This window comes from Caretta caretta, chromosome 8 (genome assembly GCF_965140235.1).
Source record: "Caretta caretta isolate rCarCar2 chromosome 8, rCarCar1.hap1, whole genome shotgun sequence".
Lineage (NCBI taxonomy): Eukaryota > Metazoa > Chordata > Testudines > Cheloniidae > Caretta > Caretta caretta.
Window position 1 is genome coordinate 40,801,908 of NC_134213.1, and position 27,828 is coordinate 40,829,735.

General features: G+C 45.1%; 1 long non-coding RNA gene across 1 annotated transcript; it reads left to right on the plus strand.

Moving 5' to 3' along the window:
* Positions 1-550: 550 nt before the first annotated feature.
* On the plus strand, positions 551-27,557 carry LOC142072983 (uncharacterized). The gene is made up of 2 exons (XR_012669622.1): positions 551-749; positions 25,520-27,557. It is a non-coding gene; the product is annotated as an uncharacterized LOC142072983 (long non-coding RNA).
* The last annotated feature ends 271 nt before the right edge of the window (positions 27,558-27,828 follow it).

Genomic DNA, 27,828 nt, shown 5'->3' on the forward strand with positions numbered 1-27,828 from the left:
GTGTTTCCCAATAAGTATGGTTTGTAATTATTCGATGATAACCTGTAGGGTTTCCAGGGTGGGATGATAGGTGACAATTAGGGATGTGCGGCCGGAGGTGGGTTTATTCCATATTGAAGCAGGTTCTCTTTAGGGTATTTGGGTGGCCCATTCCATAATGCAATCTACTTCTGTGGTGGAGTATCCTTGTTTGGTGAAGGTGGTTTTAAACGTGTTAAGGTTGTGGAAGAAAAATCTAGTGGGCCTAAACTAATAGGCCTAAAACTTTGGTCAAGCTAACTGTGTGTAAAGAAGCATAAGAAGAGGGTGAGGAAAATTCCATTAAGAGGCAGATAGCAACAGCTCAGCTTAAAAATGTAACCACAACTGCTAGAAGTTAGAAAAGACCATTAACCACAAAGGAAGCACCTGTCAATAACAGGTAAAAACTTGTTTTGCTATATTCCAAATAAGGAAAGCTACTTGCACTATATGCCAAATAAGGAAAATGCTGTTTGTGGTTTTCAGCTATTTAAGCTCCTGTATTTTCTGTTCATGGCAGAGCAGCTCTGGCTAACTCTCCCTGTATGCACATGCTTAAATAAAGAGGGCCTCAGGCTTGGTTCTGATCGAAACACAACGCTTAGTTAATTTTTCCACTACAAGGTGCATATCCCAGATTCTCTCCCCAGAGCATATTCTGTGATGTCTGAGTGCCTAGCTGTAGATAACAAATTTCTCAGTTTGGCGTGGTTACTGGATATGTGAAGGTATGTATGGCAATGCATATGTTTCTTGTGTATCATTGTCTATGGGGTTCCATTGTTGAAGCTGATCATTGTGTCCAGGAAGTTGATGCTAGTCAGGGGATGTTCTAGAGAGGGTTTAATGGAGGGGTGGTGGTTGTTGAAGTTGTGATGGAAATCTATGGGGGAGTCTAAGTCATCTGTCCAGAAGATATCATCGATTTACTTCAGGCATATCATTGGTTTAGTGGTCCATTTGTCCAGAAATTCTTCTTCAAGGTGGCCTATGAAGAGGTTGGCATATTGGGAAGCCATCCTAGTACTCATGGCTTCTCACATGGTTTGAACAAAGTGTTTGTTATTCATGTAAAATCGTTCTGGGTGACAGATGACATGGTCGAGTTTGGCAATGTGTTTGGGGTGGATATCTGAGGATTGTCCTGTGACGTTACACTCCATATGCTTTATGAAAATATGCTTATAAAGTTGAATATGATGTAACTGGAATATGCTTTATGGAAAAAAGTCTCTTGTAAGATATCATTACAAAGCTGAGTGTGTTCTCATACTCAGCTTTGTAATACTCTACTGAGTGTGTTCATCCTATTTGTTTGCATGTGTTATTTCTATGTCTGGAGTTAGGCGAATAAAATATAAACTTATTAAGTGGAAGCCATTAAGGGTGCTTTAGAATCAATGAACTGTAAATGGCTCTGTTTACTTGCAAACTTTCCTGTGTACGTGTGGGCCAGCCCAGGAAGAATGGAGGCTGGGGTCTCACAGGACATATGACCATGTCACAAGATACTGGAATCCATCATAAATCTGGTACTCTTCCATTTAGAAGGAGGGGTGGGGACCCAGAGAGACAAAAGATTCCCCGCCTTGTGCCAAAGCTATAAAGGGGGGTGGAACAGGACAAAAGAGGCTTCCAGTCATGTGAAAACCCCTAGTTAACACCTAAGATGTCTGCTGGAACTAACAAGGACTGTACCAGGGGAAAGGATTGGGCTCAGACTAGGAAGAAGTCTAGTCTGTGAAAGAAGCTTATTGGAAAATCTTTGAGGGCAAGATATTATCTGTAATCAGTTTCTTAATGTATTAGGCTTAGACTTCCGTGTTTTTGCTTTATTTTGCTTGGTGACTTACTTTTTTCTGTCTCTTATTACTTGAAACTACTTAAATCCTACTTTTTATACTTAATAATCATTTTTGTTATTAATGAACCTAGTGTAAGTGATTAATCTTACAGCAGTGCATATCTCTCTCAGTGTTACAGAGGGCAGACAATTTATGAGTTTACCTTGTCCGTTTTACACACAGTAAAATGGATTTATTTGGGGTTTGGATCCCATTGGGATCTGGGTGTCTGGAGGCTGGGGAGGGAACTGGCTGAGCTGTTTTCAGTTAAGTTGTTTCTGCAGCTTTGGGGGCGTGGAGCAGACCTGGGTCTGTGTTGCAGCAGGCTAGCATGTCTGGCTCAACAAGGCAGGGTTCTGGAGTCCCAAGGTGACAGGGAAAATGGGCTGAGAGGTAATTCCAGCATGTCAGGTGACAGTTCCAAGCGGATCTCTGTGACCGAACCCATCACATGTCATAGAATCATAGAATAACAGAGTTGGAAGGGACCTCTGGAGGCCATCTAGTCCAACCCCTTGCCCAGAGCAGGACCAATCCCAAATAAATCATCCCAGCCAGGGCTTTTTCGAGCCTGACCTTAAAAACCTCTAAGGAAGGAGATTCTACCACCTCCCTAGGTAACGCATTCCAGTGTTTCACCACCCCCTTAGTGAAAAAGTTTTTCCTAATATCCAACCTAAATCTCCCCCACTGCAACTTGAGACCATTACTCCTTGTCCTGTCATCTGCTATCACTGAGAATAGACTAGATCCATCCTCTTTGGATCCACCTTTCAGGTAGTTGAAAGCAGCTATCAAAACCCCCCTCATTCTTCTCTTCCATAGACTAAACAATCCCAGTTCCCTCAGCCTCTCCTCATAACTCATGTGTTCCAGACCCCTAATCATTTTTGTTGCCCTTCGCTGGGCTCCCTCCAATTTATCCACATCCTTCTTGTAGTGTGGGGCCCAAAACTGGACACAGTACTCCAGATGAGGCCTCACCAATGTTGAATAGAGGGGAACGATCACGTCCCTCGATCTGCTGGCAATGCCCCTATTTATACACTCCAAAATGCCATTGGCCTTCTTGGCAACAAGGGCACACTGTTGACTCATATCCAGCTTCTCGTTCACTGTCACCCCTAGGTCCTTCTCTGCAGAACTGCTGCCTAGCCATTCAGTCCCTAGTCTGTAGTGGTGCATTGGATTCTTCCGTCCTAAGTGCAGGACTCTGGAAGAATGTCCATTATCTTGAAATATTTGAGGCAGGCAGTGATGCCGCCATTGTGAGGGATGTTGGTGTATAATGAGGTGACATCCATGGTGGCAAGGATGGTGTTCTGAGAGAGATTGTTAAAGTTGTGGAATTTTTAGAGGAACTCAGTAGTGTCTTGAAAAAAGCTGGCCCTCAGTGTGGTGAGTGGTTTGAGGATTGTTTCTATGAGTCCTGATATTCCTTCAGTATGTGTGCCATGGCCAGATATAATGGGTCTTCCTGCGTTCCCTTGTTTGTGTATCTTGGGAAGCATGTAGATGGTCCCTGTTGTGGGTGCACATGGAACAAGCTTGTAAAGTTTCTTTTGGAGTTGGGAAGGATTTGATGATATCCTTAAATTCCTGTGTAAATTGTCAAGTGGGGTCTTTTTGAGTTCTTTATTGTAAGTAGTGTCAGAGTTGTCAGTTGGTCTTGTTAACATAGTCATCACTGCTGAGGACTAGGAAGGTGTCCTCTTTGTTTACTGGTTTGATCACTATCTGGTAGTAGGATTTCAGGACTGTATAAACTCTCCTCTCATCAGTGGAGATATTGTCATGGATGTGATGTTTGTTAAGATTAAGGCCTCAGTGGGAGTTTTGTGTCCAATTTTGGGTGCCAAGTTTCAGGAAAGATGTGGACAAATTTGTGAAAGTCCATAGAAGAACAACAAATTATTAAAGGTCTAGAAAACATGATCTATGGGGGAAGATTGAAAAAAATTGGGTTGGTTTAGTCTGGAGAAGAGAAGACTGAGAGGGCACATTATAACAGTTTTCAAGTACATAAAAGGTTGTTACAAGGAGGAGGGAGAAAAAATGTTCTCTTTAACCTCTGAGGATAGGAAAAGAAGCAATGGGCTTAAATTGTAGTAAGGATGGTTTATGTTGGACATTAGGAAAAACTACCTGTCAGGGTAGTTAAGCACTGGAACAAATTGCCTAGGGAGGTTGTGGAATCTTTGTCATTGGAGGTTTTTAAGAGCAGGTTAGATAAACACCTGTCAGGAATGGTCCAATTATTACTTAGTCCTGCCTTGAATGCAGGAGACTGGACTAGATGACCTATTGATGTTCCTTCAATCCTACACTTTTATTATTCTATGATTTCACAGTCATTTTTTTTCCTGAAGTAATCAATGGAATGATCAAGAATGTGGTTTCATATGCTGTTCAGGGTCCAGTCAGATAATTCTTTTATCTTATGCCTGTTGGTGGGGATGTGGTAATTGTGGGTGGTTTAGTCACTTGTGAAATAATTCTTTGAGGCAGAGTCAGCCGAAGAATTCTTCTAGTTTCTCCACACATTACTTTGGTAGGTTCTGTGATGGGGCAGAAATTTAGTCCCTTGGAGAGTACAGATAATTCAGCTCTGGTTAAGGGTAGTCTTGATACATTGATGATATTGGCATGTCCTGTAGTGTCCACATTAGTGCTGGAGGAACCAACTAGGGGCTGTGCTCCTCTTGACCTGCTGCTTACAAACAGGAAAGAATTGGTAGGGGAGGTAGAAGTGGGTGGCAACCTAGGCAGCAGTTACCATGAGATGATTGAGTTCAGGATCCTGACAAAAGGAAGAAAGGAGAGTAGCAAAATATGGAACCTGGACTTCAGAAAAGCAGACTTAGACTCCCTTAGGGAACTGATGGACAGGATCCCCTGGAAGGCTAATATGAAGGGGAAAGGAATCAAGGAGAGCTGGCTTTATTTTAAAGAAGCCTTATTGAAGGCACAGGAACAAATCCTGCCTATGTGCAGAAAGAATAGGAAATATGGCAGGCGATCAGCTTGGCTTAAGTGAAATCTTTGGTGGACCTAAACTCAAAAAGGAAGCTTACAAGAAGTGGAAAGTTGGACAAATGACTAGGAAGGAGTATACAAATATTAGAGCATGCAGGGGTGTAATCAAGAAGACCAAGACCTTGTTGCACCTTGGAGTTTCAGCTAGCAAGGGATGTGGAGGGTAACAAGGAAGGGTTTCTACAGGTATGTTAGCAACAAGAAGAAGGTCAGGGAAAGTGTGGGACCCTTACTGAATGGGGGAGGCAACATAGTGACAGATGTGGAAAAAGCTGAAGTACTCAATGTTTTTTTTTGCCTCAGTCTTCACAGACAAGTTCAGCTCCCAGACAGCTGCACTGGCCAACCCATTATGGGGAGGAGGTGAGCAGCCCTCAGTGGTGAAAGAACAGGTTAAGGACTATTTAGAAAAGCTGGACGGGCATGAATCCAAGGAGCCAGATCTAATGCATCCAAGGGTGCTGAGGGAGTTGGCTGTTGTGATTGCAGAGCCACTGGCCATTATCTTTGAAAATTCATGGCAATTGGGGGACGTCCCGGCTAATTGGGAAAAGGCAAATATAGTGCCCATGTTTTAAAAAGGTAAGAAAGAGAATCTGGGGAACTACATCTCTTCAGTCCCCGGCAAAATCATGGAGCAGGTCCTCAAGGAATCCATTTTGAGGCACTTGGAGGAGAGGAAGGTGATCAAGAACAGTCAACATGGATTCACCAAGGGCAAGTTATGCCTGACCAACCTGATTGCCTTCTATGATGAGATAACTGGCTCTACGCATATGGGGAAAGTGGTGGATGTGATATATCTTGACTTCAGCAAAGCTTTTCATATGGTCTCCCACAGTATTCTTGCCAGCAAGTTAAAGTATGGATTGGATGAATAGACTATAAGGTGGATAGAAAGCTGGCTAGATTGTCGGGCTCAATAGGTAGTGATCAACAGCTCAATGTCTAGTCGGCAGCCAGTATCAAGCAGAGTGCCCCAGGGTTTGGGTACTGGGGCTGGGTTTGTTCAACATTTTCATTCATAATCTGGGTGCTGATGGATTACACCTTCAGCAAGTTCACAGGTGACATGAAGCTGGGGGGAGAGGTAGATACTCTGGAGGGTAGTGATAGGGTCCAGAGTGATGTAGACAAATTGGAGGATTGGGCCAAAAGAAATCTGATGAGGTTCAACAAGGACAAGTGCAGAGGTCCTGCACTTAGGATGGAAGAATCCCATGCACTGCTACAGGCTGGGGACCAACTGTCTAAGCAGCAGTTCTGCAGAAAAGAACCTGGGGATTACAGTGGACGAGAAGCTGGATATGAGCCAGCATTGTGCCCTTTTTGCCAAGAAGGGCAATGGCATATTGGTCTGTATTAGTAGAAGCATTGCCAGCAGATTGAGGGCAGTGATTATTCCCCTCTATTCAGCACTGGTGAGGCCACACCTGGAGTATTGTGTCCAGTTTTAGTCCCCCGCTACAGAAGGGATGTAGACAAATTGGAGAGTCCAGTGGAGGGCAACAAATTATTAGGGGGCTGGGGCACATGACTTACGAGGAGAGGCTGAGGGAACTGGGCTTATTTAGTCTGCAGAAGAGAAGAGTGAGGGGGGATTTGATAGCAGCCTTCAACTACCTGAAGGGGGGTTCCAAAGAGGATGGAGCTCAGCTGTTCTCAGTGGTGGCAGATGACAGAACAAGGAGTAATGCTCTCAAGTTGCAGTGCGGGAGGTCTAGGTTGGATATTAGGAAACACTATTTCACTAGGAGGGTTACCTATGGAGGTGGTGGAATCTCCATCCTTAGATTTATTAACCAAGAAAAGAAATGAGTCATTTAGAACGTTAAAACAGGTAACCTACACACAAATGAGTTACAATCTTAGATTCAAAATGGTAATAGAAGCTTCTATAATAAATGGCTCTAGGCATCTTTTTGGGCTGACCCATGCCAAGCAGCATGGGGATCTCTTGTTCATAAGTTTAGGAATCTTTGACCCTCAGAGTCAAAACAGCATAAAGAGACCCAGTTTCTTCTATCAGGGATTTTTATCCCCCCACAACCTAGAATCCAAGCTGATCGGATGAGTTCATGCACAGGCCTCCCCTTCCTGGAGGCAATGAAGAATTCAGTCAACAAGGTCTCTGTCCTTTGATGCTCCATGATGTGTGATTTGCCTTCAGTGGGCCATCTTGTGTGGAGGATTTGCACTTTACCTTAATTAATGCTTCTTCTCCTGTTTGGTGAGTTGAACAATTGCAGAGTTTACAGTGCAAACAGTCAATGTAACAGAATACAGACATTATAAGTAAGATTAATTCTTGCAGCATCCTACAAGAATTCCATAAAGTCTGAACACTAAGCACATTCTTAGAACACTAATGTCTATTGTAATAGTAACATGCAAGTGAGCCAGACTGGTTTCCACCCCTGCATTTGCCAATGTTCAGGACGTCCCCAGACCAGGCATAAGTCTGATCTGTCTGCTTCAGAGGCAGGCACTGGTTTAACCTGGGACTGAGGGTTCAGAGACTGCAATACCCATGTACTCCCCTTCTAAACTGTTGAAGGGGCTGAAGGAGGATATTGTCTGATCTGACCCTCTGTAAATACCTGGATTGCTAGCTTGGTGATAGCGCCTCCTTTCATTGGAGTAGCACTCATCTCTGCAGAGGGCCAGCACGTGGTGTCCAAGCAGGGCTTGTGGGAGATTTAAGGGGTGCCTCGCTCATGCATTAGCTCTCTGCACAGGAAAGAATTTCAGGTACATGTTGTGACAAAGTCAGGCCGGACGGCTGTAGGAGGGTCTGGGAAAATAGATATGTTAGCCCTAGAATGCTAAAGGTCCTTTTTCTTACAAGCTGGGAAGGGGTTACTTCAGGTCAATTAGGGACACCTGAGTCAAATTAAGGGCTGCCTGAAACCTGTTAAAATCTCTCTCCTTGGGGGGAGACAAACTGCTACAAGGCTGGAGGCAGCAGGGAGATAGGCTTCTCTAGTGTGAGAGGCTGTGCTCCTCCCCATAGGGGAGACACCCTAAACCCAGTGCCTGTTTAGGGGAAGAACTGACACCCTGGGGTCAGCAACAGGACAACACCTGGCCTAGTGAGGGGGCCAGGGAAAGGTATACCCCTTTTGTTTTGGTGTCTTATAGACTTTTTCACTTTGTTTGGCAGAGGAGCACTCCTCAGGCCTGCCCCAAGGGGAATGCTCTGAGAAACGAACCCTGAAGAGGGAAGACAGACACACTCCAAAGTGTGTGTGTGTGGGGGGGCTGATTTACCCCAGGCCCTGTCCCTGCCAGAGGAGGGAGCACTAAGTCTGGCGAGGCAGAAGGGGTGCCTTGCCACAATGTGTAACCCTTCTGCCAGGTGGAGCCAGCAGCAATCAGGGCTGCATTCAGTATCTAGGGGTTCCTTTCCATCAATACAACAGAGAACCGGCTCAAGCCCCCACCCGGTAACCTGGGAAAATTACACACCACCCCAGGTGCCTCTAGAGGCAATACTTCCCCACTTGCAACCATGGAGTCCGCATATAGAAAAGAAACATTTTAATAAAAGGAGAGAAGTAACTTTGCATTAATTTGAAAAAAACACCATGAACAGGGTTCATAAACATAAACCATGAGCAAAAGACCCAATCCCAAGTAAGTTAGGCAGTGTCCTTTTCCCCTCAGAATCTTAAGTCCAGCAACCCAAAAGTCCCTTTAATGTGCCCATCCCTTCTCTGGACCCCACTCACAGTTGCTGTCCTTGGTCAGTGCAGAACCAGAGTTCATCTCCCACCCTGGGTGGAGGAGGGTAAAGAGGCTCCTTACTCACGCTGGCCCTTTCTGCCAGCTGCCTGCACACTGCGCCTCTCTGCCTCACCAGCCACCTGCTTCTCTGTTGTGACCTCCACATGTCAGCCTCTTAGTAATTTGCAGCTCCTTGCAGGCTGGGTAGTAACACAGCCCCATCTCAACTGATTTCAGCTCTCAGTGATTTTTAGGTCTATCACAGACCACACAGAAACACAATTTTACCACAAGTGGTTTCAGCTCTGATAGAGCGATTAAAATAACAAAGGCTCCTAATGAAACCTCTTTAGGTCTATTCTTTGAACAGTGGGGAGGAACAGTTCAAACCAATCTAGGGAAGAACCCTTGATGAGGTTTTGCAGCCTCCTGACTAGAATATCTATTTCTACCCTTCTTATTTTCCCAGGGCTCTGGCATTCGAGCTCCTGGCTTAGAGGCTCTTTCAACTGAGGGCAACCCCTTTATTTGGGACAGGTTAAGCACAGTCCTGCTTTCCTGTATTCTTACAATAATTACAACATTGGTAACCATATTTCACTGCCCTTGCCCCAACACCAGCTAAAGTTGATCACTTTAACACTGCTCTATCTGCTGACTATGTAAGCAGAGCAGGAGCAAACTGTATTTACATAAACACACCCAAAGTCTCTCCCCCTCCCAGCTAGCTGTCAGGGAAGCATTCATTCAGACCCTCCTTACATATGCTTACTGGGATCCACCCCAAGGACTAGAGCCTAGTGAGAACTAAGTGAGCTCTGATGTGTAACCGGACCACAGAACAGGGGAGAAGAGAGGAGGCGCACTGACCAGTATGGTGGGCACAGAATGCAGCAAGAGAAATGGATTTTTAATCTAGCCTATGTTGGAAAGGGCTAAGATAGGGAAGTTTTACAGAGGCTGTGCAGAGCCTTTCCTCTGCAGAGGTGCCCTGATTGGTTATGGGCAGACACGGCCCCTGGTTTCTCACTGTGTCCCACTTCCTACTTTGGGGGTGGGGTGGCATCAGGAGATTGGTCTGGCCCCCTAGGAGGGGGGGAGTGTCATTCCAAAGCAGAGACAGAGAATTGGCAATAGGTCACCTGTGGGCACTAGGCCAATCAGCTGGCACAGGGCAGGGATGGGAAAGGTGCTGGTACAGCAGTGGCAGTTGTGTTGGGCTGGGAAAGTATAAAGCAGAAGAAGGGGCAGCTGAGAAAGCTGCTGTGGAGAGGTCTGGCCAGGGGCAGCAGGACCCAGCTGGGGCCTCCAGGGATCTGGGAGCAGGGCTCAGCACCCAACATTCCCTAACATCTGTGACTGCAGCAAAGTCCCTCAAGGGGACAGAGCGGGCTGGGCTGCTCACACTCTTAGTCTGGTCAGAGAGCATAGATCTGAAAAGGTAGGTGCTTTTGGCTGGGTATATTGTATTTTTGCTGGGGATGTAGATGTGTGACTCTCCAGAGGTGTCTGCTCTTGGAACTCTCCCCTACCACCACCCCCGATACCAACTGAGGGCTTGCCCTGCTGATAGAAAAGTTTGCTTTATTGTTAAGAGCAGTGTCTGGTCCTGGGATTAACCCCTGCTGCTCCAAGGGGATTTGGCTGAGCAAAGGCAGATCTTTTAGCAAAGCACCTGGGGTAAATGTAAAGACTCCAAGAGAGAGACAATTTACCATGTCCTTAGGGCAGTTGTCTAAATGGTTAACTCTCCACACTGTACAAAATGTGTGCCTTATTATTTCCAGTCTGAATTTGGCTCGCTTCATTTCCAAGCCAGTAGATTTCACTATACCTTTATCTGCTGCTCTCAGAAGTCTTCTCCCCATGTAGGGCCATATGGACTGTGCAGTCACCTATTAACCTTCTTGTCAATAAATTAAATAGATTGAGCTTCTGCAGTCTCTCACACATTTAACACATAATATAATAACATTTAACATTCCTGTGGTGGGAAGAACACCTCAACAGCCCAACACTGTGGAATTTAATTTCAGAAAGGGGAACTATGCAAAAATGAGGAGGTTAGTTAAACAGAAATTAAAAGGTACAGTGACTAGAGTGAAATCCCTGCAAGCTGCATGTAAACTTTTCAAAGACACCATAATAGAGGCTCAACTTAAAGGTATACCCCAAATTAAAAAACACAGTAAAAGAACTAAAAAAGAGCCACAGTGGCTTAACAACCATGTAAAAGAAGCAGTGAGAGATAAAAAGGCATCTTTTACAAAGTGGAAGTCAGATCCTAGTGAGGTAAATAGAAAGGAGCATAAACACTGCCAAATTAAATGTAAAAATGTAATAAGAAAAGCCAAAAAGGAGTTTGAAGAACAGCTAGCCAAAAACTCAAAAGGTAATAACAATGTTTTTTAAGTATGTCAGAAGCAGAAAGCCTGCTAAACAACCAGTGGGGCCCCTGGACAATCGAGATACAAAAGGAGCACTTAAAGACGATAAAGTCATGGCAGAGAAACTAAATGAATTCTTTGCTTCAGCCTTCAGGGCTGAGGATGCTAGGGAGATTCCCAAACCTGAGCCATCTTTTGTAGGTGACAAATCTAAGGAATTGTCACAGATTGAAGTGTCGCTAGAGGAGGTTTTGGAATTAATTGAGAAACTTAACAGTAACAAGTTACCGGGACCAGATGGCATTCACCAAGAGTTCTGAAAGAACTCAAATGTGAAATTGCAGAACTATTAACTATGGTTTGTAACCTGTCCCTTAAATCAGCTACTGTACCCAATGACTGGAAGACAGCTAATGTAATGCCAATATTTAAGAAGGGCTCTAGAAGTGATCCTGGCAATTGCAGACCGGTAAGTCTAACGTCAGTACCGGGCAAATTAGTTGAAACATTAGTAAAGAATAAAATTGTCAGACACATAGAACATCAATTGTTGCCCAAAAGTCAACATGGTTTCTGTAAAGGGAGATCATGTCTTATTAATCTATTAGAGTTCTTTGAGTGGGACAACAAACATGTGGACAAGGGGGATCCAGTGGACATAGTGTACTTAGATTTCCAGAAAGCCTTTGACAAGGTCACCCACCAAAGGCTCTTATGTAAATTAAGTTGTCATGGGATAAGAGGGAAGATCCTTTCATGGATTGAGAACTAGTTAAAAGACACAGAACAAATGGTAGGAATAAATGGTAAATTTTCAGAATGGAGAGGGGTAACTAGTGGTGTTCCCCAAGGGTCAGTCCTAGGACCAATCCTATTCAACTTATTCATAAATGATCTGGAGAAAGGGGTAAACAATGAGGAGGCAAAGTTTGTAGATGATACTAAACTGCTCAAGATAGTTAAGACCAAAGCAGGCTGTGAAGAACTTCAAAAAGATCTCACAAAACTAAGTGATTGGTCAACAAAATGGCAAATTAAATTTAATGTGGATAAATGTAAAGTAATGCACATTGGAAAAAATAACCCCAACTATACATACAATATGATGGGGGCTAATTCAGCTACAACTAATCAGGAGAAAGATCTTGGAGTCATTGTGGATAGTTCTCTGAAGACGTCCATGCAGTGTGCAGCAGTGGTCAAAAAAAGCAAACGGGATGTTAGGAATAATTAAAGGATAGAGAATAAGATGGAGAATATCTTATTGCCCTTATATAAATCCATGGTACGCCCACATAGAATCATAGAATATCAGGGTTGGAAGGGACCTCAGGAGGTCATCTAGTCCAACCCCCTGCTCAAAGCAGGACCAATCCCAACTAAATCATCCCAGCCAGGGTTTTGTCAAGCCTGGCCTTAAAAACTTCTAAGGAAGGAGATTCTACCACCTCCCTAGGTAACGCATTCCAGTGTTTCACCACCCTCCTAGTGAAAAAGGTTTTCCTAATATCCAACCTAAACCTCCCCCACTGCAACTTGAGACCATTACTCCTTGTCCTGTCATCTGCTATCACTGAGAATAGACTAGATCCATCCTCTTTGGATCCACCTTTTAGGTAGTTAAAAGCAGCTATCAAATCCCCCCTCATTCTTCTCTTCTGCAGGCTAAACAATCCCAGTTCCCTCAGCCTCTCCTCATAAGTCATGTGTTCTAGACCCTAATCATTTTTTGTTGCCCTTCACTGGACTCTCTCCAATTTATCCACATCCTTATTGTAGTGTGGGGCCCAAAACTGGACACAGTACTCCAGATGAGGCCTCACCAATGTCGAATAGAGGGGAATGATCATGTCCCTCGATCTGATCTGCTCTCTATACCCCTATTTATACATCCCAAAATGCCATTGGCCTTCTTGGCAACAAGGGCACACTGCTGACTCATATCCAGCTTCTCGTCCACTGTCACCCCTAGGTCCTTTTCCACAGAACTGCTGCCTAGCCATTCAGTCCCGAGTCTGTAGCTGTGCATTGGGGGTTTCCGTCCTAAGTGCAGGACCCTGCACTTATCCTTATTGAACCTCATCAGATTTCTTTTGGCCCAATCCTCCAATTTGTCTAGGTCCCTCTGTATCCTATCCCTGCCCTCCAGCGTATCTACCACTCCTCCCAGTTTAGTATCATCCGCAAATTTGCTGAGAGTGCAATCCACACCATCCTCCAGATCATTTATGAAGATATTGACCAAAACTGGCCCCAGGACCGACCCCTGGGGCACTCCACTTGACACTGGCTGCCAACTAGACATGGAGCCATTGATCACTACCCGTTGAGCCCGACAATCTAGCCAACTTTCTACCCACCTTATAGTGCATTCATCCAGCCCATACTTCTTCTTGAATACTGTATACAGATGTGGTCCCCTCATCTTAAAGATATATTGGTATTAGAAAAGGTTCAGAAAAGGGCAACTAAAATGATTCGGGATTTGGAATGGGTCCCATATAAGGAGAGATTAAAGAGGCTAGGACTTTTCAGCTTGGAAAAGAGGAGACTAAAGGGGGATATGATAGAGGTATATAAAATCATGAATGGTGTGGAGAAAGTGAATAAGGAAAAGTTATTTACTTCTTTCCATAATATAAGAACTAGGGGCCACCAAATGAAATTAATGGGCAGCAGGTTTAAAACAAATAAAAGGAAGTTCTTCTTCACTCAGTGCACAGTCAACCTGTGGAACTCCTTGCCTGAGGAGGTTGTGAAGGCTAGGACTATAACAGGGTTTAAAAGAGAACTGGATAAATTCATGGAGGTTAAGTTCATTAATGGCTATTAGCCAGGATGAGTAAGGAATGGTGTCCCTAGCCTCTGTTTGTCAGAGGGTGGAGACGGATGGCAGGAGAGAGGTCACTTGATCATTACCTGTTAGGTTCACTCCCTCTGGGGCACTTGGCATTGGCCACTGTCTGTAGACAGGCTACTGGGTTGGATGGACCTTTGGTCTGAGCCAGTATGGCCATTCTTATGTTCTTAAGGCAGGTTTGCTAGACCTCAGATAATTTTCATAGCTCTTTTCTGAATTTTTTCCAATTTTACAGTATCCTTTTTGGAGTGTGGAGACCAGAAGTGTACACACTAACCAGTAATGATGTCATGAATGCCATACACAGACCAAACACCATACCTCTAATTCAACCATATATTCTCCTGCTCATACATCCAAGGATCACGTTCACCCTTTTAGCTACTGCATCGCACTGGAAGCTCTTTCCAGTTGGTTTCACCATGACCCCTAAGTCCTTTTCAGAGTCACGGCTTCCCCTGATACCAGCCCCTAACTTGTAAAAGTGATCTAAATTATTTGTTTCTACAGGTAGGACTTGGCATTTGACTGTATTAAAAAAATGCATGATGTTTGAATGAGCCCAGCTTACCAAGTGACCCAGAGATGAAGTGCTAGCTAGGTAATACAATGGGACATGAGACAACTAATATGCAGAGTGCACAGGCCAAGTGAGAGATAGGGGGAGGGGGTGTGAGTGCGTGCATGCATGCATGTGAGACGACATCCTCCCAGAGAACAGGAACCAGACAAGACCAGACCTTCCCAGCAAAGACCAGGCCATATCAGGTCCTCAGAGGAGTCAGTTACAGGCTGAAAACATGTTGGGGTCATGGTGAGAATGTGGCAGTTCCATGTGTACCCTGGGAAGACATGTTGGGTCGTGGCTGGAATCCATGGGAGTTCCACACATGCTCTAGGAAGTTGTGTTGGGGTGATGGCAGTTCCATGTATACCCTGGGAAGGAAAGTTTGGGTCATGGCAAGAATTTGTAGTGGTTCCATGCATCCCTTGGGCAAATGTGTTGGGATCATGACTGGAATCTGTGATAGTTCAATGTGAGTCCTGGGAATTGCTGCTCAAAATTTGATGTTCCAAAATAGGAAGAGGGGACTGCACTGAAATTCCCTTATTTTGGAAATAAAACTTTTCTGTGGACATTTTTGTTCCTTTTAAAATGTTTCAGTTTTTTATAAAAAATAAAAAATACCTAGAAAATAAAAAAAATCAGTTTTCTTTTTGGTTAAAATAAAAAAATTTCCACACACAAAAAATTGAACCTCTCCCTAACCCTTTGCCCCCCCCACCCCCTCCCCCACGAAGAAATGCAGAATTCTTTTGCATTTTTCAGTGTAAAATAGCATTTTCTGGCCGGCACTTGCCCTGAGTTCCAGAAGCAGATGGAGAGAAAAAAGAGTATCTAGCGCAGTGATTCTCAACCTATTTACTATTGTGGGCCATATCCAATAATATCTGGACGGCCCTGAGGATGTCACGTGCAGCCCACAGGTTGAGAATCACTGATCTAGCAGGTAGTACCAAGAAGCAGCGCTCCAGGCAGACAGCCAACATGGAAGCAGCACCTGGGGAGCAGCATCACAGGCAGAATCGCTCTCCTGAGTGAGGTACATTCCACAGAGAATTCCAAGCAGTTCCTTCTTTCATCTACTGACAGTTTCCCTCTCCTTGGAAATGGCTCACACAGGATCCTGGCCTGATCCTCCTGCTTGTTCCTGGAGTGTGGAAATGGAAACCCAAGCTGATGAGTGTTGTGTATTTGGTTGTCGTAGTAATATAATCTTGTTGCTATGGCAACTGAGTTAGATTATTAGGGGATAGCCCAGCCAGTTTTGGCTGGTTGCTGGTTAGTACAGTGTGTGGCAATAAATGGCTGCTTTACAAGGTTTACAACTCTCTGTGTCTCAAGTGATTTCTTCCTAAAACTGTTGCCCCCAAGGATACAACAATGTGGTGAGGAGAGTGGGATACCTGTGCTTCCCCAGCAACAGAAGAAGGTAGAAGTCAAGGTTAAAAAAATAAATAAATAAAACCTTTTTGCTGTTGGAAGAGAGTGAGAACTGGCTTGTTTGCACTGACGGTGCAAATTGAAACTAGAACCATGGCTACACTTACAGGGCCACTGGAACCTTTTGAGGAGTCTACAGTGCAATGGCATGTATATACTGAGCGTTTTGAGCTTTTTGTTATTGCAAATGACATAGCAGAAGAACAGAAGGTGCCAATATTCTTAAGTGTTGTAGGGGCTAAGACCTACTACCTGCTATGCAGCTTACTACACCCTGTTAAGCCAGAAACCAAATCTTACAGTGGCATTGTGGAAATCCTGGGGTCCCATTTTTCTCCAAAACCACTGGTAATTGCTGAAAGATATAGGTTCCACAAAAGAGACCAAAAAGACAAAACAGTTGTACAATTTGTAGCAACTTTGAAAAAGCTTGCAGAACACTGAATTTAAGGAGATGTTAAATGATGCCCTATGTGACAGGTTACTGTGTGGCTCGCACAGTGAAGCTATACGGAAGAGCCTATTGACAGAGGCTCAGCTTACCTTACAGAAGGCTGTTGATATTGTGGTCTCCAGGGAACTGGCTACAAAGGAGGCACAATCCATCAGTGCATCCCCATGCATAAGGTGTCACAAAACTGTGGGGAGTCAGGAATATTACCAATGTGGTAAGCCGGGTCACCAAGTATCAGAATTCTGGTGTAAGGACCTGGTGTGTCGACACTGGCGAAAAAGCACACATTGAGTGTGCCTGTAAACAAAAGAAAGAGGCCTGCGGGTCTGGTGGACCAAAAAGGAAAATCTGCATATCCTAGAGCAGACCCAGGATGGTCAAGGTGACACCTTGTCAGAAGAAGTGCCACTCCACGTTTTGTCTTTGGCAGTGGGCTCACATGAATACTGGGTAACCCCGTTGTTGGAAGGCAAACCTGTACGCATGGAGCTGGACATCGGTGCAGCCATCTCGCTGGTCTCAGAGACTGTGTATAAAGAAAAGCTACAGCATCTTCTGCTTAAGGCAACAAAAACTGTTCTGAAGATGTACACAGAAGAAGCTGTGCCCATGTTGGGCACTACTGATGCTAAAGTGGAGCTCAATGGACAGGCTGCTAAATTGCCACTGTTTGTGGTGAAAGGCAATTATCCAGCCTTAATGGGTAGGTCTTGGCTGAGGAAGATTCAGCTGAACTCTGCAGAAGTGCACCAAATGACTAAAAGATGAAACTGGTCTGACTGCTGTACTAAGGAAACATGCTGCTGTTTTTGGAGAGGATCTGGGAAGTATGAAGGGAATCACGATGACATTGAACATTAAACCTGGCAGTCAACCAAAATATCTGAAAGCTAGAACTGTGCCATATGCCCTCAGGCCAAAGGTTGAGCAGACCTGGAGTGCCTGGTCACAAATGGAGTCCTAATACCAGTTACCCATAGCCCATGGGCAACTCCAATCATTCCCATAGTGAAGAAAGATGGCCCCCTCTGGATTTGCAGAGATTTTAAACCCACTGTCAACCTGGTGTTGTGTGCAGAGCAATACCCACTTCCCCGCATCAATGACCTCTTCACAGGCCTGGCTGGGGGACAAAAGTTCAATAAGATTGATCTGAGTCAAGCGCGTATTTGCAGGTGCACGTTGATGAAAAGTCCCAAGAGCTGTTGACTATTGTGACGCATGAAGGCTTTATTGATACTGTTGCCTACCCTTTGGAATAATGTCTGCTCCTGCCTTGTTCCAGAGGGCTATGAACCAGATTTTGTGTGGATTGTCAGGAGTCCAGTGCTCTCTGGATGATATCCTGGTCACTGGAAGGAATGAGGAGGATCACCTAAAGAATTTAGAGGCTACCCTACAAAGACTGGAACAGTATGGCCTACAAGTCCGCAAAGACAAGTGTGAATTCTTTCAGCCCTCTGTTGAATATTTGGAATACATCTGTAATGGGTTTGGATCACAGAAAACCCCTTGGGAAATGCCAGCTGATGTGCTGAGACTACTTCTCACCCGTTTTCCCTGCCAACTTGAGACTCCAGAACCTTGCCAGTTTGAGCCAGACACGCTAGCCTGTTACAAACCCAGACCCAGGTATGAACCACATCCCCCAACAGCTGCAGGCTTAACTGAAAACAGCTTAAGAAGTGTCCCTGTCTCTAACACTCAGATGCCCAGCTCCCAATGGGGTCCAAACCCCAAATAAAGCTGTTTTACAATTCATAAATTGTTCGCCCTCTATAACACTGATAGAGATATGCACAGCTGTTTGCCCCCACAGGTATTAATACATACTCTGGGTTAATTAATAAGTAAAAAGTTATTTTATTAACTACAAAAAGTAGGATTTAAGTGATTTTAAGTAATAACAGACAGAACAAAGTAAATTACCAAATAAAATAAAACACCCAAGTCTAAACCTAATACAGTAAGAAAGTGATTACAGATGAAATATCACTCTCAGAGATGTTCCAGTAAACTACTTTTACAGACTAGCCTCCTTCTAATCTGGGTCCAGGAATCACTCACATCCCCTGTGCAAGGCTGGCCTTACCATGAGGCAAACTGAGGCGGCCACCTCAGGTGCCAGATTGTGGATGGGGGGGCGCCACTAGGACTCGGAGTGTAGAAAATTGTTTGCTGCTGGTGCATATGTATTCTCTCTGCTCCAGATGCGCAGAGATGGTGGAGTGCTGTGCTGGAGGAAGGAGGGCACAAGAGACATAACAGGCAGACAGGTGAAAAGGTGAGAGAAAATAACAGAAAGCAGCAGGAGCTGCAGGGAGAGAGAGGAGGATGAACCTCTTATGGACCTCTCTAGCGCCACCAGGAGCCTGGACTGATTAACACCAGCTTCTCAGGGAGCTTCCTGTTTCCTGCTGCTTCCCTGAACCCACTCGAGGAGAACGGGCAGTCAACTGAAGTAGTTTGAGCCAGTTAGGCCCTTAAGACGCTGATATCTTCCCTCACTCAGGCCCTTCTACCAGCCTGCTTATTTGTCCCCTTCAACTGAGTGAGAGCCACTATAGCTGGCACAGAACAGCAGTCATGAGTGAAAGAAGAAAACACCTCTCTGGGCCAGCATTCAGAAAAAGAAAAAAGCTTCCTTTGCTTTCTATCTATGCAGGAAGGAGCTCTCCTGAGATACACAGAGACAAATGTTCACAGTGAGCCTTCCAGCCCCAGTGAGGAGATGCCTGATCTTCCAATTAGTCAGAGTGCAGGTGACCTGGCAGCTACTGCAGCATCCATATCTTCATCTCAAATGGATGTAACCATGCACATTCCTGAAGAAAAGTGTAGATCAGAGAAGAGTGAGGTGGAGGCGCAAGAAACAGCTGCTGCTGAGTTTAGTTCCTCTAGATGATCCAGGACTGCGGACCCACTTGAGCAGGAGGGACTTCCTTGTACTGCATGGGCCACAGCAAGTGAAAAACTTCATGTTCCCCAAAGACCATGAAAATAGAAGGTTCCATCCAACACATTACTGGTGTGAAATCCCCAATGGTGACAAAGTGGAGAGGCCATGGCTTATGTACTCAAAAACCCAGAATGCTGCATACTGTTTTTGTTGGAAACTCCTCCAGTCTAATGTTCCAGACACATTGGGTTCTACAGAAACAAAGGACTGGAAAAATATGGCTAGAAATCTGGCATGCCATGAGAAGACAGCAAATCATCAGAGCATTCCATAGGTGGAAAGAGCTTGAGATGAGACTAAGGTTAAAGGCCACCATAGATCAGCATCAAGAGAAGATTGCATTAGAGTCACTTTACTGGCAAAATGTTCTGAAAAGGCTCATTGCTATTGTGAGAATGCTTGCTACCCAAAACCTAGCATGGCATGGCACTTCAGATCAGCAGTATGTGCCAAACAATGGAAACTTCCTTAAAATTGTGGAGCTGATGGCTGAGTTTGATGCTGTACTCCAGGAGCATCTAAGAAGAATCACCACCCAAGAAATGTACACACACCACTACCTTGGAAAAACAATTCAAAATGAGATCACAGTTACTGGCAACAAAGTCAAACAGAAGATTGTGGCAGATCTGAAGTCAGCAAGATGTTATTCTGGACTGCACACCTGACATCAGCCATACAGAACAAATGACTTTAATGGTGCATTTTGTAACAAAAACAGAACCTAGTAAAAGTCCCTGTAGTGGTGACTGTCATAGAGCATTTTCTAGAATTTATTGACATTGATGATACTACAGGAGCTGGTATGAGAAATGTACTTCTCAAAAAGCTGGAAGATACGGGAATTGCGATAGCTGACATGAGAGGTCAGGGCTACAATAATGGTGCCAACATGAGAGGAAAGAACAGATGAGTGCAGACACGGATCTGAGAGTTCAACCCTCCAGCTTTTTTTTGTCCCATGCAGTTCTCATTCATTGAACTTGGTGGTCAGTGATGCAGCATCAGCTTCTAGTGAGGCTGCTGAATTTTTTAATGTATTTCAAAGCATCTATGTACTTTTCTGTGCATCAACCCATCAATGGCAAATTTTGAAGCAACATCTGGGAACATCCTCTCTGCCACTGAAACCACCGAGTGCCACATGATGGGAAAGTCAAGTGGAGGTGATAAAGCCTATCAAACACCAAATTGGGAAGATGGATGATGCCATAGTTTCCATTATGGAGGGTAATGCTATGACAGAAACTGTTTGTGGGAGAACAGTGGCAGAGGGAAATGGAATCACCAGAAACATACATAACACTAAGCCACACAGAAATTTGAAGTTTTGGCATGACATACTGTTTGTAATGTTGTAAGCAAGAGACTCTAAGGTGTTGACCTTGATATTTCTGGAGCAATGGAACAACTGGACAAAGCAAAGTCATACCTACAGTCTTACTGGTTAGATGAGGGATTTCAAAACTTTCTGAATAGTGCACAGAAGTTGGCAGAGGAACTTCACACTGAAGCTCTTTTCCCACCCATTTAAGAATACAAGAGTCACCGAAGAAGACATTTTGATTACGAGGCACAGGATAATCCCATAAGAGACCCCAAACAACAATTCAAAGATGAATTCTTTAACCAGGTGCTAGATTGTGCAATACATTCAGTTGAACGTTTTATGCAGCTCAAGGAACACAGCAGTATATTTGGGATGTTGTAGGATATTCCAAAACTCTTCACTATACCTGAAGAAGACCTACACCAGCAATGCAGGGCACTAGAGACAGTGTCCTGTGGGACTGGTATGATGACATGCGCGATATTGATGTGAGTGATTTAGGGAGGAAGCACAGGCAGGAATGTCTGTGAGGGGAGGGCTCCTGCCTCATACTGGGAATGAGGGGCGATCAACAGGTTATCTCAAGTGCTTATATACAAAGGCACAAAGCCTTGGAAACAAGCAGGGAGAACTGGAGGTCCTGGTGATGTCAAGGAACTATGACGTGATCGGAATAACAGACTTGGTGGGATAACTCACATGACTGGAGTACTGTCATGGATGGTTATAAACTGTTCAGGAAGGACAGGCAGGGCAGAAAAGGTGGGGGAGTAGCACTGTATGTAAGGGAGCAGTATGACTGCTCAGAGCTCCGGTACGAAACTGTAGAAAAACCTGAGTGTCTCTGGATTAAGTTCAGAAGTGTGTGCAACAAGAGTGATGTAGTGGTGGGAGTCTGCTATAGATCACCGGACCGGGGGATGAGGTAGATGAGGCTTTCTTCCGGCAGCTCACGGAAGCTACTAGATCGCATGCCCTGATTCTCATGGGTGACTTTAATTTTCCTGATATCTGCTGGGAGAGCAATACAGCGGTGCATAGACAATCCAGGAAGTTTTTGGAAAGCGTAGGGGACAATTTCCTGGTGCAAGTGCTAGAGGAGCCAACTAGGGAGGGTGCTTTTCTTGACCTGCTGCTCACAAACCGGGTAGAATTAGTGGGGGAAGCAAAAGTGGATGGGAATCTGGGAGGCAGTGACCATGAGTTGGTTGAGTTCAGGATCCTGACGCAGGGAAGAAAGGTAAGCAGCAGGATACGGACCCTGGACTTCAGGAAAGCAGACTTCGACTCCCTCAGGGAACAGATGGCCAGGATCCCCTGGGGGACTAACTTGAAGGGGAAAGGAGTCCAGGAGAGCTGGCTGTATTTCAAGGAATCCCTGTTGAGGTTACAGGGACAAACCATCCCAATGAGTCAAAAGAATAGTAAATATGGCAGGCGACCAGCTTGGCTTAATGGTGAAATCCTAGCGGATCTTAAACATAAAAAAGAAGCTTACAAGAAGTGGAAGGTTGGACATATGACCAGGGAAGAGTATAAAAATATTGCTTGGGCATGTAGGAATGATATCAGGAGGGCCAAATAGCACCTGGAGATGCAGCTAGCGAGAGATGTTAAGAGTAACAAGAAGGGTTTCGTCAGGTATGTTGGCAACAAGAAGAAAGCCAAGGAAAGTGTGGGCCCCTTACTGAATGAGGGAGGCAACCTAGTGACAGAGGATGTGGAAAAAGCTAATGTACTCAATGCTTTTTTTGCCTCTGTCTTCACTAACAAGGTCAGCTCCCAGACTGCTGCGCTGGGCCTCACAAAATGGGGAAGAGATGGCCAGCCCTCTGTGGAGATAGAGGTGGTTAGGGACTATTTAGAAAAGCTGGACGTGCACAAGTCCATGGGGCCGGACGAGTTGTATCCGAGAGTGCTGAAGGAATTGGCGGCTGTGATTGCAGAGCCATTGGCCATTATCTTTGAAAACTCGTGGCGAACCGGGGAAGTCCCGGATGACTGGAAAAAGGCTAATGTAGTGCCAATCTTTAAAAAAGGGAAGAAGGAGGATCCTGGGAACCACAGGCCAGTCAGCCTCACCTCAGTCCCTGGAAAAATCATGGAGCAGGTCCTCAAAGAATCAATCCTGAAGCACTTGCATGAGAGGAAAGTGATCAGGAACAGCCAGCATGGATTCACCAAGGGAGGGTCATGCCTGACTAATCTAATCGCCTTTTATGATGAGATTACTGGTTCTGTGGATAAAGGGAAAGCAGTGGATGTATTGTTTCTTGACTTTAGCAAAGCTTTTGACACGGTCTCCCACAGTATTCTTGTCAGCAAGTTAAGGAAGTATGGGCTGGAAGAATGCACTATAAGGTGGGTAGAAAGCTGGCTAGATTGTCGGGCTCAACGGGTAGTGATCAATGGCTCCATGTCTAGTTGGCAGCCGGTATCAAGTGGAGTGCCCCAAGGGTCGGTCCTGGGGCCGGTTTTGTTCAATATCTTCATAAATGATCTGGAGGATGGTGTGGATTGCACTCTCAGCAAATTTGCGGATGATACTAAACTGGGAGGAGTGGTAGATATGCTGGAGGGGAGGGATAGGATACAGAAGGACCTAGACAAATTGGAGGATTGGGCCAAAAGAAATCTGATGAGGTTCAATAAGGATAAGTGCAGGGTCCTGCACTTAGGACGGAAGAACCCAATGCACCGCTACAGACTCGGGACCGAATGGCTAGGCAGCAGTTCTGCGGAAAAGGACTTAGGGGTGACAGTGGACGAGAAGCTGGATATGAGTCAGCAGTGTGCCCTTGTTGCCAAGAAGGCCAATGGCATTTTGGGATGTATAAGTAGGGGCATAGCGAGCAGATCGAGGGACGTGATCGTTCCCCTCTATTCGACATTGGTGAGGCCTCATCTGGAGTACTGTGTCCAGTTTTGGGCCCCACACTACAAGAAGGATGTGGATAAATTGGAGAGAGTCCAGCGAAGGGCAACAAAAATGATTAGGGGTCTAGAACACATGACTTATGAGGAGAGGCTGAGGGAACTGGGATGGTTTAGCCTGCAGAAGAGAAGAATGAGGGGGGATTTGATAGCTGCTTTCAACTACCTGAAAGGGGGTTTCAAAGAGGATGGCTCTAGACTGTTCTCAATGGTAGCAGATGACAGAACAAGGAGTAATGGTCTCAAGTTGCAGTGGGGGAGGTTTAGATTGGATATTAGGAAAAACTTTTTCACTAAGAGGGTGGTGAAACACTGGAATGCGTTACCTAGGGAGGTGGTAGAATCTCCTTCCTTAAAGGTTTTTAAGGTCAGGCTTGACAAAGCCCTGGCTGGGATGATTTAACTGGGAATTGGTCCTGCTTCAAGCAGGGGGTTGGACTAGATGACCTTCAGGGGTCCCTTCCAACCCTGATATTCTATGATTCTAGGTGATGAACTGAAAGCCTTTTCAAGATACATTTCAGCAGGATCAATTCCAAAGGCTGTTCTGGAATATATGTGCACGAATAAGATGACCACCCTCTTTCCAAATGCTTTCGTTGTTCTGCACATACTTCTAACACTTCCTTTAACAGTTGCCAGTGGAGAACGCAGCTTGTCCAAGCTGAAGCTAATAAACACATGTATGATCCACAATGACACAGGAGAGGCTGGTCGGCCTTGCAACCTCTCAATGGAGCATGAGCTTGCTCAGACTGTGGACCTTCAGCAGGAAGCAGTTCAAATCTTTGCAACCAAGAGGGCACAGAAAGCACCACTTTGATTATTCAAACAGATACAAATGCCAGTGTTTACTATGCAGACAAGAAAAGTTACATTTGCTGGTCAGGAGTTTGAAAGTTAAGTGTTACTTAAAATTTTTGAACAAGGCATTTTAAGTTGTTGGTTCTCCTTTATTTGGGTAGGTAGCAGAGCAGTACCATGAGAGGAGTAGATCAGGAAGAAGGCAGAACTGAGACCTTTCAAAGTTTTGGCCCAAGCGAGGGGGCATGGAGGCGTTATTTGAGCTCCCCACCTCAGGTGCCAAAATGTTGTGGACCGGCCCTGCCCCCATGGTTACTGTCCTTTTGTTCCAGTTTCTTTCAGGTATCGTTTGGGGTGGAGAGGCTACCTCTTGAGCCAGCTGAAGACAAAATGGAGGGGTCTCCCAGGGCTTAAATAGACTTTCTCTTGTGGGTGGAGACCCCTCCCTCCCCCTGTGCAGAATCCCCTCTACAAGATGGAGTTTTGGAGTCACATGGGCAAGTCACATGTCCATGCATGCCTCAGTCCTTACAAGCCAGGCCACATTCCCAGGAAAGTTCAGATGTGGATTGGCGTCTCAACGTTCATTGTTAGCTTAAGTGTTTCTTGATTGGGCACTTAACTTGCAAATTCCTTTCTAAAGAAGCTGACCAAATGCCTTACTAAGGCTACTTAAAATCAAACAAGTACACAGCCAATATTCATAACTTTGAATACAAAAATGACACATGCATAGGATGAATATATTCATTAGATCATACCTTTACAGAGATGTTTCATAACATATTTAGCATAAAACATATTCCAGTTATGTAATATTTACATTCATAAGCATATTTCCATAAAGCATTATGGGATGCAACGTCACAACATCATTGATTCTACAGGTCTTCGTGAGGCCCTTGCAAAAGTTAAGGCTATTGTGGAGGCTCCACCTCTTCAAAATGTTAGCCAGCTTCACTCATTTCTAGGATTATTGAACTATTAAGGAAAGTTCATCTCGTAGTTAGCCACACTGTTAAAACCACTTCACGAACTCCTGGGGCAGAACAAGGTCTGGAAGTGTACTGAAGCCTGTGATGTTGCATTTAACAAAGCTAAAGGTGCATTGCTAAATTCAGGAGTTCTGACGCACTTTGATCCATCTTTACCTCTACAGTTGGCCTGTGATGCCTCCCTTTATGGAGTGGGAGCAGTTGTGTCATACTTTATGCCTTCAGGAGAAGAGATACTTATTGCTTTTGCTTCATGCACCCTAAGCAAAGCAGAAACTAACTATGCCCAAATCGAACGTGAGGCATTGGGAATCCTTTTCGGACTTCAAAGTTTCATCAGTATCTGTCCGGACAAAAGTTTACACTTCTCACAGACCATCAACCTCTGACTTCAATTTTTGGACCAGACACAGGCATTCCCCCATTAGCTGCTAGTCATATGCAATGATGGGTATTGTTGCTTTCCACACACACACATGAAACCCAGTATCGGAAATCCACTCTGCACAGCAATGCAGATGGTCTCTCAAGGCTGCCTTTGCCAGTCAAATGTCAAGATATTGCCCAGAAGGACATTTTTTACTTTGAACAGGTAGAGAACACACCCATCACCACCACTCAGGTAAAGAAGGCAACTCACGTTGACCCAGTATTGTCCCAAGTTATGGACCTGGTGATGCATGGAACATTTCGATGAACCTCTCGGTCTCACCCAACCTTGTTACCTACATGTCCAGGAGAACGGAGTTATTGGTCCATTCTGGTTGGTTGTTATGGGGAAGATGTGACATTATCCCACCACCACTGAGATCACTGTTAGAACAGCTACATTCCGGTCACTGTGGAATACTGCACATGAAGGAAATTGCACTAAGCTATTTTTGGTGGCTGGGATTGGACAGTGCTATTGAAGAGAAGGCAAGAGCTTGTATGTCATGTCAGGGTGTGAGGAATGCACCCCAGTGGGCACACCTACACCCAGGGGAATGGCTGGAAAAACCGAGTACAATCCAAAAACTTCATGGACTCTTTAGTAGTTTCAGTCTGCCAGAGCAACTTGTGAGTGACAAAGAACCACAGTTCATCTCTCAGGAGTTTGGAAATTTTATGAAGGCTAATGGGATACACCACATCAGTTCAGTACCATATCATCCATCCACAAATGGATTAGCTGAAAGATTTGTGCAGACAATGAAACAAGCTTTGAAAGGCCTTGGGGAGAGAGTGAATTTCATTTTCTGCACCCAATCATGTGACTTTGGCCAAAGCTTCAAATGGCTATCATTCCAAAGCGTCTGGACACCTTCTTACTATCCTACAGAAACACATCTCATGCTACGACCAAGGCATTCCCAGTCTTTCTAATGATGGAACGACAGCGGCACACTTGCTTTGAACTGCTGAAATCTTCTGAACCCCGACAAATTGTGCAAAGTCAGCAGCAAGATCAAGTCATCAGGCATGCACCCAGAGCAAAAGTCCAAACCTTTTGCCCAGGACAGCCAATTTTGGCTCAGCATTATGCTTCTGGAGCTAAACGGGTTCTCACCACTGTCATCGCTCAGACCAGACCTGTTTCTTACATTGTCTGGACTGCCGAGGATCTCACTTGGCGGCAACATGTAGATCAGCTGTTGCCAGGTCATACCAGTCCCCCAGGACACATCTTCAGTTGAGTTTCCTGACTTCACCACTTCCAGTGAGACACCGAATCAAGAGTCACCTGTTCCTGACTTTCTGCCTCCATAACTGCCTGCAGTGGAGATACACCCTTTCCCTGAACAAGCTGATACCACATCCTCACCCGTTCGCACTACAAACCCTGAGCCCACTGTCAGGCCTGTGCCCAAGGTACTTTCAGGTGCACCAACACCAGAAGTCTGCTGTAATCCACCTAGAGACAGAAGGCCTCCTCAAAGGTGGGATCTTTAGCTAGGGCGAGCCCAGGGTTATGGGGCAAAATAATCCCCAGGGTTTAGCCGGGAACGGAGGCAGTCTACCCTCCTTCTCTAGTTTAGTGTTTGTTTTATTTAGGGGATGTTCTCATTAAGGGGGGAGGAATATGTTGTGTATTTGGTTGTTATAGTAATAAAATCTTGTTGCTATGGCAACTGAGTTAGATTATTAGGGGATAGTCCAGCCAGTTTTGGCTGGTTGCTGGTTAGTTCAGTGTGTGGCAATAAATGGCTGCTTTTCAAGGTTTACAGCTCTCTGTGTCTCAAGTGATTTCTTCTTAAAACTGCTGCCCCCAAGATACAACAATGAGCTCTGGCACACACAGAGCGCACCCTGTTGCCTCTAGGGCCCTGGTGCTGCAAGTTTGGTGCTGCATCCTGGGTGCTCCCAGGAGGCAGGCTGAGCCTTGAGAAACACTGGCTGTTTCTCTGTCTGAAGAGGAACACTTGGTGCTTGTAATGGGAGCTGACCCGAGAACATGAGCACAATGCCAGGATCATTCTCAGGCCACAATCAG